Below are 15,302 nucleotides of genomic sequence, written 5' to 3' on the forward strand. Positions count from 1 at the left end.
CAAATCTTATCAATAATAATACAAGAGACTCAATGAATGTCACTTTGCAATATTCCAAAACGTATAACTGACAAAATATTAACATGAGATATTAAAATAAAAAGTTTTAAGGCACCGAATTTAAAAAAAGAATATTAAAAAACGAAATTTAAAACATTTATGATTTTTTTTATTGAGTTCTGTGTCACAACTTTTATGAAGGAAAAAGGTTCTTTTACACTCTCATTTGAAAACTCTTAAAGAAGTAAAATGATTTTAACAAAAAGTTAATTTTTATATTTTTAAATAGAAACAAATTTGGTGTCAAATAGTCTTACTGTCTTACTGCTAAAAGACTATTCTTAAAACATAAGAACAAACAAGCGATAAAAGCACAAAAATAAAATCCAAGAAGAAAGTAACATAATAATTATACTGTTATTACACGTGGCGACATAATTTATTTGAGGTCAAATGTCAAATTTCATATTCAATTTAAATACACGATAATAAATCTGTGGTGATAAGATAATGAATCTACGAGTCATACAATTTGCCGCCACACGTGCATTTCCAGACCTCAGGTTTGGCTTGGCTGGAAAGCTGGGAGGCTATGTCGGATTGCTTGGAGGCAGAGTCGATGTGTGTCGGAACAGGTGGCAATGGTACAAGGATTGGTGTGCAGGGTGTGCATTTCTCACACCTGGAAAAGCATGTTGGTGGTCTTGATCCAATAAACGTATCAGGCCTACCCCTTGATGACACCAAACTTTCTTCAATTTCACTGTCTGCTATCACATGATCACATGATGAAGTCAAATACAATTATATATATATAAAGATTAATGATTTTATAGCCAAAATCACAGTTTAAGTAATAAGAAAGAGTATATATGAAAGAACTTTATACCCTTGGTAGAAGCAGCACTGCTAGTGAAGATCAGTGTGCAAAACAATATCAATAACAAGACATTGCCACAGACACGAGTTTGATTCACTGTGGAATCCATGTTTCCCTTCCTCTCTTTGAACAAAAACATATTCTTCAGGTTATATTCATTCTGCAGCCATGGATTTATATAACCAAAATCTCAACTTCTACTCTTAATTAAAAGTAATCGTATAAAATCCAAACAGATAAATAACATTAAAAGGAATATCACCAAGTTAACTAATGTAATTAATAAGATTTTATAACTTCTAATAATGTTTAGTATCATTTCTAACTGATAATAATTACATTTATAAAAATATTTCTAAATTTTTTCACTGACATTTTTTCAATAGGAAATGCTACAAATGTGTTTTAATAAAGAATTAATATTATAAAAGTATTTTTTGAAAAAACAAAGATAACCTTATAACAACGGTACACGATTGTTTTTGGTGGATGTGGCAAACCTTTTAAAAGCCTCTTAGCCTCAGTCGTTGATGACACCAAACTTTCTCCAACTTCACTAAGTTTAAGTAATACTAATGAGTATGTGTGAAAGAACTTTCATATCTTTGGTAAAAGCAGCACTACTGCCGAAGATCACAGTGCAGAACAAAAACAAGAAGAAGACATTGCGACAAATACCAGTTTTGTTCACCAAGATAACCATGTTTCCCTTCCTCTCCATCAACAACGACAGATTATCATATATTCCTCCAAATAATTCAAAGGTTGTGTTTATAACCAATATCTCAAATGAAAAACTCTTCAATACAGGAAAGGAAAATCTTTTTTAATTAGAAAATAAAAAATTAACTTTTTTTGTTTATAAAGAAAGAGAGATTAAATGATAAAATAAGAAATGTAGATAGATTTACCAAGAGTAATTAAATACTTTTATTTTTATTTTTATAGGATTTTAATTAATTTAATTGAATATATTTATCTATATTAATAGAATGAATAAATGGAAAACTTATTGAAATAAGATTAGATTAAATACTTTTTATTTTTTTAAGATTTTAATTAATTTAATTGAATATAGTTACTTATATTAATAGAATGAATAATTGGAAGTTTATTAGAATAAGAAAAAATTAAATAATTTTTTAATTTTTTAAGATTTTAATTAATTTAATTGAATACAATTATTTACGTTAATAGAATGAATAATTGGAAAGCTTATTAGAATAAGAATAAATTAAATACTTTTTTTTTCTTAAGATTTTAATTAATTTAATTGAATATAGTTATTTATATTAATAGAATGAATAATTAAAAAAATTATTAGAATATAGGACAATATTTCTTCCTTTGGACATTTTTACTGTGGCACATGCAAAGCCTCCCTCATTGGCTCTAGAATCTTCAACTGACGCATCAAAGTCACCTAAAGCTGAAAAAGATGAATCATTATCTACGAAAAGTTAGTGCCACTTGGACTAGGGCTTGCACTTGTGGCTACCACCATGTAATCATGACGGAGACATGTGGATTTTTTCGTTCTTTAAACCACGCATGTTCCTTTTATGTATGTTCCTATTTTGTTTCTCATTCAGTACGATGTCTTAGCTTATGTAAAAGGCTTGCATGATTGTCTCTCTTTTTCATAAAATATATAGAAAGATACGTACAACGTAGAACACACAGCAAACAGTCTTCTTAGATTTTGTCTTTTAGAACTTGCAAACTAATAATGTGCTACTTTTATCATTTGATAATACACTTTAGAATGGTTTACTCCTAAGCAAAGAAATAAATCCCCATTGGAGCCAAAAGAATTCATAAGACATAAGAAGAAACAAGCGATGGAAGCGCAAAATAAAAATCCAAGCAAAGAATAATTATAGTCTTATTACACACATTTATCACTTATTTCATGTAAAATGCAAATTGGGTATGAGTATGAATACACAATAATGAATCTATAAGTTGTAGAGCTTGCCGTCACACGTGCATTTCCAGACCTCAGGTTTAGGTTCGCTGTGCTCGGATTGCGTCAGAACAGGTGGCAATGGTACAACGATTGGTTTGCACGGTGTGCACTTCTCACACCTCAAAAAACAGGTTGGTGGTCTTGATCCTATAACCATACCCGTTGATGACACCAAACTTTCTTCAATTTCACTCTCTGATATCACATTATGAGGTTTAAATACAGCTTTACACTTTTATATTTACTTAACACCAAACATAATATAAAATAATTATAAAATAGTAAACTTTTGTATTTAAAAAAATAGAGAATAAAAAATAAGAAATGATAGTTTCAAATAAATGTAAAAGATTTAGAGGTGTGAAATAATCGTTTTTGAATACAATTATATAAAAGTTAATGATTTTATAGCGAAAATGACAGTTTAAATAATAACAAAGAGTATAGATCTATGAAAGAAACTGATACCCTTGGTAGAAGCAGCACTGCTGTTGAAGATCAGTGTGTAAAATAATATCAATAACAAGACCTTACTACAAAGACGAGTTTGGTTCACTGTGGTATCCATGTTTCCTTCCTCTCTAACAACTCCAAACTATTCAAGGTTGCCTTCTCTTCTTCACTCTCCGACCATGTATTTATATAACCAAATTCTCAACTTCCCACTCTTAATTAAAAATTAAAAATAATATTATAAAATCCTATAACCAATAATGTTATGAATGATTTAATAGCATTTTATAAATACTAATTGCTTTATTTTACTAGTAATTTTTAGTATCATTCTTACCTGATAATAATAATTACATTTATAAAAGTATTACTAAATTCCTTTACTGCAATTTTTTCCATGGGAAATATTCCAAATGTGTTTTAATAAAGAATTAATATTATCAAAGTACTAGTTTAGTAATTTTTTTTATTAAAGATAACCTTATAAACACGTCCGAGATTTTTTAGTATAATATTAATTTGCGGCAAAGGTTATAAAACAATTATATTGATTAAATGTATACTCTTTTTTCTTTTGGTAATTAATCCTGTGAATGAGATTTCAGTCGTTTCTGGAAAGTTTTGGCCATGAGAGAGAATGTAAGGACAATGGAGAAATGTTCAAATTATTTCCTCGGTGAGTATTGTATTAAATTTCACTCTGTTTTTAACTAGACAGTGGTTGGCAGCATTACACAACATTCTGGTCGTGTTTACGAACGAAGGTGTGAAAAAGATAGAATAATATTTTTGAATTATGGGTGTTTTGAGAGAGACATTGTTAATTTCTTTTGGTTATATATGTTGGAGATGTCATAGAGCAATCTTCCCTGAAAAGGTGGAATCAGTACTATCCCATTAAAGAGAATATTTAGAGGAATCACTACTTTTAAGAATGTCTTCATGTACTTGTGTTTGAGGTGGTGAAATAAATGAAGCAAGTTGAATGGATTCGTTTTCCTTTTCACATTTCATCTTGGTACAAAATATTCTTTCTCACTGTTGAGAGAAAACACTAACTTTTACAATCTTTAACCAAGCCGCGTTTTCTTTACTTGCTTATCATTTTGGCTTACATATATTTATCACTGTCATAACAGTCACCTGCTAATTTACCATAAATTCTAGTACTTATTGGTTCTCAATTAATCAGAATACATAAAATAAATATGTAAGAGAAAGGGACAAACAAGCATATCTCTGTCAATACGAAACTTTAAACGCTCAATGAATGAGGTGAAACCAAACCTAAGTATAAAAGAAAAGCGAAATGAAAGCTGGCACACATAATAATACTAAGAATCATTTTTACAATACTAATGAACCCCTATTCTTACAGCTATGGAAAATTAAATATCTCCTCATGATAAGACATCAATTAAACAAAGAAGTCTCGCATGTATCATTTATCATCTATCAAATAGAAAAGGTGATAGATCTTTTAGCAAAAATTATACTAAACAGATATAACTGGAATATATGCAATTATTCAGAATCATAGGTACTAAGTTTACAAATAAATTAAAAGATTACTTAAAAGATTATGATCTCATATGCGTGTTCCAATACAATTCCTGCAATAAGTTATACTCTTTTTTCTTTATCTTTTTCATCACAATTTCTGCAAAGCCTCCCTCCTTGGCTCCACAACCTAAAACTGATAAAGATGTCTCGTCTTCTTCAGATTTCTCACACGTTAATCCCACCGCGAACAAAGCTCCGACACCGGCAAGATCACCATGTACGGAAAGTTAGTGTCACTTGGACTAGGTCTTGCACTTGTGGTTATCACAGTGTAAACTTGACAGGGACAGTTTGATTTTTTTCCCGTGTTCCTTTGTTTTCCACTCAGTACGATGTGTTAGCCTATGTAAAAGCTTGCGTGATTGTCTCTTTTTTCATAAAATATATAGAGAGATACATACAACTGTTGCTTAACGTGCGAGTTTGATCATTTTAATATTACACTTTAGAACGGGTTGAAAGGTCTAAGAAATAAATAACCATTGGGGACAAAAAGAATTCGTAAGACAGAAGAAGAAACAAGCGATGGAAGAGCAAATAGAAAATCCAAGCACAGAATAATTATAGTCTGATTGCAAACATTTAAATGTGAAGATATCACTTAATGTAAAATGTAAATTCGATATCCAGTACGAATACGTGAACATGATGATAAATCTATGGATCTGGATTGTACAGCTTGCCGCCACACGTGCATTTCCAGATCACAGCCTGAGGCCCAAAGTCATCGGATCGCTGGAAGGCTGTGTTAAGTTGCTCAGAGGTAGAGTGGGTTTGCAGTGGAACAGGAGGTGGAAATGGTACAACAATTGGTGTGCAGGGTGTGCAATTGTCACACCTGGAAATGCAGGTTGGTGGACTTGATCCGATAAACATCTTAGGCCTACCCGTTGATGACACCAAACTTTCTTCACTTTCACTAGCTACTATCACAAACACGATGAAGTAACATACAATTGTTAATGATTTTACAGCTTAAGTAACGATAAAGAAAATATGTATGAAAGAAGTTGATACCCTTGGTAGACACAGCACTGCAGCTGAGGAAGATCAGTGTGCACAATAACATTAACATGACTTTGCCAGAAAGACGAGTTTGGTTCCCTATGGTATCCATGTTTACCTTTCTCTCTATGAACTCCAAGCTCTGCGATCATGGATTTATATACTTGTGTTTGAGGTGCTGAAATAAATGAAGGATTCCTTTTCCTTTTCACTGTTTCATCTTGCCACAAAATATTCTTTCTCACTGTTGACAGAAAATAACTCTTATATTTTTTAAGTAATATTAATTTCCGGAAAAGGTTATAAAACAATTATCTTGATTAAATGTTTACTCTTTTTTCTTTTGGGCAATTAATCCCGTGAATGAGATTTCAGTCCTTTCTGTCGATTTCTCAATTAATCCCGTGAAGTTAGAACTTATATCTTTCGAGTTGATATGGCTTCTTTGCAACTGCGTTGTATTTTACCATTTCTCAGTTCTATTCTCTCTGTCAAAGGCTATCTATACATTTCTTCTTTTGCGTTTCTCAATCACTATGATTCCTTCTGTTCTAACTTCATTTTCCAAAATGGCCCGATTTCTCGTTTGGTTTCATGCCATTGTCCAGTGTTCTCTATTTGGTAATTAACATCTTAAATTCGTAATATCTTTAACCTAAACCCCTTTGTGATTCAAAATTTGAATTTTGTTAGGGTTTAAATCGATCTACTTTGATATTTTTAGGGTTCGGATTTGAATTTGTAAAAATATATATCAGTGGTGAACTTTGGCACTTACTTTGATTTATCAGTTTCTGCATACTGTGCACACTCTATAGTGTCTTTTATCACTGAAAAATACTTGTTCACATGTATATTTTACACTGATATGTTATTTAGAATTTCAAATTCAAATTTGTAGTGACTATTGATGTATATTTTATAGATAATTAATATTATCTATAACATAATCATAGTGATAGGGTATATATATAAAACTCAAGTATACCAAAAACTAGATAAAGAAAATATTTAGTTTTTGAAAAGATCCTATACAAGAATAACTACCATCCTAGAACTATACAATTGCATCACCATCTTTCTCTAGAAGTAGATTAACTTATACTTCCTCGTCTGTTCATACCAAGTGATCATTGTATTTTGTAAGTAATTATTACTTAGAAAAGAGAGTGAGAGTGTAAATTTTATACTAACTATTGAAAGGACAACTTATTTTGTATTTTGTAGTGTGAATCTGATCCTGAATTGTTATTTCACATTGACCTCTGCCATTCTGGATCTTCACGTTAGTAGGCCTTTAGAACCTAAAATGATTATTGTCTCTATTAAAAATCTTAGACTATTAAATTTCAATATCTAATAATTTCTTTAAATTAGCACCTAATTAATAAATTATAAAATTCTATATTTATTGTATTTCATCTCTAATATTATATAATTCTTTCAACTTATTCAATTATTTTTAAATTTATCTTTGGATCTTTAATGAATGTCACTTTTCAATATTCCAAAACGTATATAACTGACAAATGTTAACATTAGATATTAAAATCAAAATTTTGTATCAAAATGTAACCTTAAATTTTTTTTAACATTATTTAAATTTTATGGGCCTAAAAAAATAGAAATATATAAAGTCAAATTTTAAAAATTATTTAATGATTATTTTTTCACTATTAGTTTTATCTTGATACTTTATTTTAAAAGAAATCAAAATAAAATTCACTACTAATTACTTTTAAAGAAAAAATATAAAAATAATAATAATTGAGATATTCGCAGATAGAATACCATAATATCCGTATCCACAAAATTACCAAACAGATAATTAAATATTTGTATAAGTACCTATTAAAATTATATTCGCAGATATCTATGCAAATGAATTTTTTTGTCATCCTTAATAAATGGCATAGTGTTATGGCATATTGTCATGGATTGTACAACTCAGACTTAATTAGTTTGGATTGAATTGGATCATATCAAGTCAAGTTCATTTTGGTGTCCAGTGGAATTGGAACATATTATATTATTATATTATATATGCAAAGTTGTGTTATATGAAAAAATAGCAGTGTACAGGGTTATATATTGTATTATGTTTATGTCGGTGCTAATTTAATGTAAAACTTATCCTCAAGAACTTGAATATAAAATAGAAGGTGGTGGTTATATTGAAAAGAAAAACAATTTTTTTAATTAAATTCTTGTTTTATTATATATGATTTGATTCATGCATCAAAGAGATTAAAAGTTATAAGTTATAGTTTATTCCTTTTATTTGAAATGATTAAACATTTATTATTAGATAAAAAATTATAGCTATTCATCCATATAACATATGCTTGGAACAATTAATGTAATTAATGCACATAGTAAATGTTGTAAAAATATTCATTAGATTTTGCTGAACATTTACCATGAGTAACTTATATTATGAAAAAAAATTTAGTTGAATAATGTTATCTTCATAAAAAAAATTACCAACAGGCAATACTTTTATAATATTATTTTTTAATCAATTAAAAATGTCATTTTTAGTAATACTTCTAGCAATGTTACTAATAAAAATTACTGGTAAGATAAGGCACAATTAATATTTATAAATGATTTCATGATATTCCTCTAATGTTGTACATGGTTTCCTACGGGTACAATTATCTTGGTATCCAATAAATTTTTACACACTTTACATGTTATTTTATTAAATTTATTTCATAAATAATCATAATAGATAGGTTAACAAAAGTTAACAAAACTTTTTGGACAATGATTATTTGTGAAAAATGTATTGATTCTTTTTAAATATTTTTTAAGAAAATTATTTTAAATGTACCAATTAAAAGCCGTCACGAATTGTTAAATGGTTGTCATGGAGAGTTGAAGAAATATTTTCCAAGAATAAATTGGATTGTAAAACAAATTTTATAGACAAATTTTAAATTTTTTTATCCATAATAAATTTGTTCATATAATATGTTAATAAATTCAAATTTTAATTAGTAATAACAATTTTTGTTCGTAAATTAAAATTTTAATTATATAGATTTTTGTTACTAATGAATCCGATAATAAAATCTTTTAATAAATTTTTAAATAATGATTATTTTTAAAAATTTGTTAGTACTTGAAATTTTAAAAGTTTGTTTATAAATATGTTAAGATCTTAATTTTCTTAAATCGGCATGTACCAATTATTTTGCTAAATCTAATAAAAAAATGTTTATATATTAGCTAGAGATAGACGAGAAAAATCAAGGAAGAGAAGGAAGTAGCAATAATAGTGGTGCATCACTAACAACGAGACAAACAATAATGGTTTAACAATAAAATGACGACAAAAAAGAGCAATGATTGATTTTTTTTATATATTAGTAACATTTATCAACAAACAGAATGAATTTTTGACAATTGAATCATCGATAATTTGTATTTACCAACAATTTTTTTTTATTATCGATGAATTTTTCCTTCAACAATTTTATTTTTTTTTCTTGTTGTCTGTTACTCAAGTAGGCCAAACAATTTCAATTAAAATTTATTAACTTTTTAATCAAATCAAATTAATCTTCGTTTGATTGAAAACTCATTCTAAGTCTCATTATATATCTTGGCAAACTTTAAAGCACATCAGTTATTTTTGTCATATGAAAAATTATTATTAAAAAAAAATAATCACGAGGAACCGAGAACAAATCCATGAAAAAATAAAAAAAAATAAAAGACAAACTTCAAAAGATGTTAGAGACACTCCTATACACAGAAAGTTGATACCTATTATAAAAAAAATCCAAACTAAATAGTGTCAAAAGAAAAAGACGGGTATCTTCCTTCAATAAAGAATTTGATGATAATGATTCGTTGAGAAGTCTTGAAGACTTAAAAAAAATGCTTGGATTCAAGAGATATATTGAAGCCTTAAAAGTTTAGTTATTGAAGTATTGTAATTTGTGTATCTATTTTAATTAGAAGGTAATAGTCAAAAGACAAAACTCAAGCAATAGAATACTTAGGAAAAGTTTTACTTTTCATAAAATTCGATATTTTTCACAAAAAACTATGTGATAATTGATTATCCACTCTTGATAATTGATTAGTACATCGAGAAAATGTTCTTCGAAAAGTTTCTATGATAATCGATTATCACTTATGATAATTGATTATCAACGACAATTGTGACTTGTCTATCTTCAGTTTTTTGACCTAATTTCGAAAAAAAGACTTTTATAAATAAAGCGGTAGATTTCATCAAATGAGTTCTTGTGTTATAGATTGTTTATGTTGTTGATAGGAGAAAGTGCTCATTCTATTTGTGATTAAAGGGAGATGTTCATTTCTTATGGATTCAAGAAAGGTGTTTCTTCATCTCTTACGTGATTGAAGAGAGGTGTCTATATCCTTTGTGGAACTCAAAGGAAGTGTTCATCCCTCTTATAGATTTTAAGGGTCATTGTTTAAAAAATTGTACCAAAATCTATCTTAGTGTCTCTTACTGCTAAAAAAAATTCATAAAACATAAGAACAAACAAGCAGCGGAAAAAAGAAAATCCAAGAACAAAGTAACAAAATAATTATACTCTTGTTACAAACATTTATGATGTCAAATTCCATCATAAATATAAAGTTTAGAATTTAGGATTTAGAGTTTAGGACTTAGAATTTAGAGTTTAAAATATCAAACTTTTTTAAGAAAATATATCTACAATTTGAAATATAAATTATTTAAGTTCATTATTTAAGTACATAGTTATACAATCTTAAATATAAATTATTTAAGTTCATTATTTAAGTACAGAGTTGTACAATCTTAAACTATATAGTATCAAAAGAATTATAATTCGTACCATCTAAAAACTATAATAATATCAATTAAATAAAATTCTAGGAAGAAAACATGTTGTAGGAAAAACTTCCTTTCTTTTATTCCTACTTCTAAAAAAAAAAAAGAAAAAAAAAATCTAAGTATGTGTTTGTTGGAAAATGCTTGTAATGTTGGAATAGCCAATGGAAACAATTTGTAACTCAAAAGAGATTGATACATAGTTTCAATGAAATATAGTTTCATAAAATGGAGAAGGTAATACTTTTAACGAGAAATACACATAAATGATGTAAGAGACGTGACATAACTTAGTTGTATTTTTAGAACTTAAAATGATTATTGTCTCTACTAAAAATCGTAGACTATTAAATTTCAATATCTAATAATTTCTTTAAATTAGCACCTAATTAATAAATTATAAAATTCTATATTTATTGTATTTCATCTCTAATATTATATAACGCTTTCAACTTATTCAAATATTTTTAATATATCTTTGGATCTTTAAGTTATTTTTTATCATCGTCAATATAGTTTTCATCATGATCTACCACATCAATAATATAGGAGACTTAATGAATATCATTTTTCAATATTTCAAATCTTTATCAATAATACAAGAGACTTAATGAATGTCACTTTTCAATATTCCAAAACGTACATGACTGTCAAATGTTAACATTATATATTAAAATCAAAAGTTTTAAGACACCGAATTTTAAAAAAAAATATTAAAAAACGAAATTTGAAAGATTTATGATATTTTTTTATTCTATGTCACAACTTTTATAAAGGAAAAAGGTGCTTTTGACACTCTCATTTAAAAACTTTTACAGAAGTTAAATGATTTTGATTTTAGTTGAATTGTTCCGAGGGTCGGTCATCCTTCTTTGATCCGTTCTCTTTTGATTTTCAATCCTCTTCGGGAGCGCGATCCACTTCGATGGGTGGTTGACCTGCAGAAGGTACTTCGACTCAAGTGAGATATGTTTCTTAAAGAGAAGATGTCTATATTTTATTGTAATAAATTAAGATCCTTGTACCTGGACATCAATTATATATTTATAGGACTTATGACAACCTAGTCCATTGATTAACAATTAGTGCAATATATTTTTAGATAATACAACCTGCCAATGACTCATAAATAACGTATATTCGCATTCAATATGGTAATTAAATGTAATAATTGGCCATTAATGATATTTACCTTTTCCTTATTAGTGTTTGACTAACAGTCGATCAGTTGCCTGTTTTGGCTCCAGATTCTCCTTAGCTGATTGGTCACCAGGGTATAGTACATTAAGCCCCCAAGTCCCGAGCAGTTGTTTGCATGTGCGAAGGGGTTTAAGTTTTTGTAGTTGAGTCGTGGTAGGAGCGTTTTGAGTTGGTCACTAGAAGACCATAGTTGAATGTCTTCGTATGACCGCTCGGGATTGCTAGTGAGTAGATCACTAGAAGACACAAGTGAGCTGATCACTTGGCCGCCCAGGAATGCTAGTGAGTTGGTCACTAGAAGACGATAGTTGAATGTCTTCGTATGGCCGCCCAGACATGCTAGTGAGTAGATCACTAGAAGACACAAGTGAGTTGATCACTTGCCACCCAAGATTGCTAGTGAGCTAGTCACTAGAAGACCATAGTTGAACGTAAGTCTAGGACCTTCATGTCAAGGTTGAATGTAGGACTGAACCTTCTTGTGCAAGATATTTTTACTCACAAAAATATGAGTTAAACAAATATATTATAATTCGTAAATTATAATCAAAAGTGAAACCTGTCAAGGTTGAACGTAGGACTGAACCTTACAGGATATTTTTACTCACAAAAAATGAGTTAAACAAATATATTATAATTTATAAATTATAATCAAAAGTGCACCCTGTCAAGGTTGAACGTAGGAATGGACCTTCTGGGCACAATATTTTTACTCACAAAAATATGAATTAAAAAAATATATTATAATTTATTAATTATAATGAAAAGTGGAACCTGTCAACGTTGGACGTAGGACTGAATATTCTTGTGTAGGAAATTTTTACTCACAAAAATATGAGTTAAACAAATATATTATAATTTATAAGTTATAATGAAAAGTGGAACCTGTCAAGGTTAAACTTAGGATTGAACCTTCCTCTCTGGTGGATATTTTTACTCACAAAAATATGAGTTAAACAAATATATTATAATCTATAAATTATGATGAAAAGTGGAATCTGTTCAATGTAGGACTGAACTTTACTGTGCAGAATATCTTTACTCACAAAAATGAGAATTTATAATGAAAAGTGGAACTGTCAAGTAGGTGCAGGATATTTTTACTCACAAAAATATGAGTTAAACAAATATATTATAATTTATAAATTATAATAAAAAGTGGAACCTGTCAAGGTTGAATATAGGACTGAATCTTCCTCTGCAGAATATTTTTACTCACAAAAATATGACTTAAACAAATATATTATAATTTATAAATTTTTATGAAAAGTGGAACCTGTCAAAGTTGAACTTAGGATTGAACCTTCCTGTGCAGAATATTTTTACTCACAAAAATATGAGTTAAAAAAATATATTATAATTTACAAAAATATGATTTAAACAAATATATTATAATTTATGAATTATAATGAAAAGTGGAACCTGACTGAACCTTCCTGAAAGTTCTCAAAACAAAAGACATGCCTTTAGAAATTATTACGGAATTTTTTACTCTTGTTGCAAAACCTAGTATTGATTTGAAGTAGTGATGTCAAGACCGAGCGCACGTCTGGTTCCTCGTCGAATCATGGGGATGCCGCTCGGCCCCACGATTGGTGCCAAAATGTTTCGGTTGAATTGGGTGGTTGAACTGCATAAGACACTCAAGTCAGTTTGATAAAGACGTCTATATTTTATTGTAATAGATTAAGATCTTTGTACCTAAACATCAATTATATATTTATAGGACTTGTGACACCCAAGTCCATTGATTGATCATTAGTGCGATATATTTTTACACAATACAACCTGCCAATAACTCATAAATAACGTATATTCGCATTCAATATGACCATTAAATGTAATAATTGATCATGATATTTACTTTTTCATGATTAGTGTTTGACTGACAGCCGATCAGTTGCCTGTTTTGGTTCCAAATTCTCCTTAGCCAATTGTTCACTAGTATTTAACAAACAATGTTATCTTACTGTCTTATTGCTAAAAGGATTTTTAAAACATAAGAACAAATAAGATAAAAGCGAAAAAATAAAATCCAAGAACAAAGTAATAGAATTATTATACTCTTATTACACACATTTATGGTGTAACGACAACATTTATTTCAGGTCAAATGTCAAATTCTATATATCCAATTTGAATACACGATAATAAATCTATGGGTCGTACAGTTTGCCGCCACACGTACATTTCCAGATGTTAGCCTCAGGGCCAAAGTCGTCGTATCGCTGGGAAGCTGTGTCGGTTTGCATGGTAGCAGGTGGCAATGGTACAACGACTCGTTTGCAGGGTGTGCAATTCTTACCCCTGGAAATGCATGTTGGTGGTCTTGATCAGATAATCATCTTAGGCCTACCCGTTGATGACACCAAACTTTCTTCAATTCATGTTATGAAGTCAAATACAATATTAATTATATATATAAAAGTTAATGATTTTATAGCCAAAATAACAGTTTAAGTAATAATAAAGAAGATGATATCCTTGGGGCCTTGGTAGAAGCAGCACTGCTGCTAAATATCAGTGTGCAAAATAATATCAATAACAAGAGTTTGCCACAAAGACGAGTTTCGTTATCCGTGTTTTCCTTCTTCTCTATGAACATCAACAGATTGTTCAAGTGTTCTATTCATTCTGCGACCATGGATTTATATAACCAAAATCTCAACCTCCTACTCTTGATTAAAAGTAGAAAGTAACTGTATAAAATCCAACAAGATAAATAATATTAAAAGGAATATCACGAAGTCAACTAATGTAATTAATAAGATTGAACAGAGTTAAATGTAGTTAATAGCAATTTTTCAGTCTTTAGTTTAGAGTGGAAAGATATGAGTTATTTTGTGTTGACTTGGAATAATTAGCAGACATTAAAGGCTTGAAATTGGAAAGTCAAATTTCACTCTATAAGTTTAGAGTTATATTCTTTGACTAATTAATAGATGAAAAAGTGAATTAGACTATTCATACGAAATATTTATTGTCAATAAATTAGTATCCAAGTTTGAGAACTTGAGTGTTTGAATACACCGAGTTTTATTAAAATCATAATAGAAGAGTAATAAAAAGAAAGGAAAACTCCAAAACATCTCAAATGGTTAATAGCTAGGAATGATAATTAGTTGGTTCAATATCCTGGAGTACCCGACTCGTTAAAAAAATCTATCTCATTACCTGCTTTATAGATATTTACGAAAAATATTTTTGGATTTACTTTATACCATAGATAACCACACATATTTTTTATATTTTATATTTTTAATTTTTAATAAAATTACTTAAAATTAAATAATTTTTTTTGCGATAAATAAAATTACTTAGTAAAATATTAATATAATGAAAACTTAGTTGTAATAAAATATAAATTTTAAAATTAATCTCTTTTAAAATAA

At 28.6% G+C, this 15,302-nt stretch overlaps 1 long non-coding RNA gene across 1 annotated transcript; it reads right to left on the reverse strand.

The window, feature by feature from the left end:
* Positions 1–5,393: 5,393 nt before the first annotated feature.
* Positions 5,394–6,095, reverse strand: LOC148201734 (uncharacterized). The gene is made up of 2 exons (XR_015785299.1): positions 5,883–6,095; positions 5,394–5,788 (listed from the first exon to the last, which is right to left on the reverse strand). It is a non-coding gene; the product is annotated as an uncharacterized LOC148201734 (long non-coding RNA).
* Positions 6,096–15,302: the final 9,207 nt, after the last annotated feature.

This window comes from Vigna umbellata, chromosome 3 (genome assembly GCF_029865625.1).
Source record: "Vigna umbellata cultivar VRB3 chromosome 3, Vumbellata_1.0, whole genome shotgun sequence".
Lineage (NCBI taxonomy): Eukaryota > Viridiplantae > Streptophyta > Magnoliopsida > Fabales > Fabaceae > Vigna > Vigna umbellata.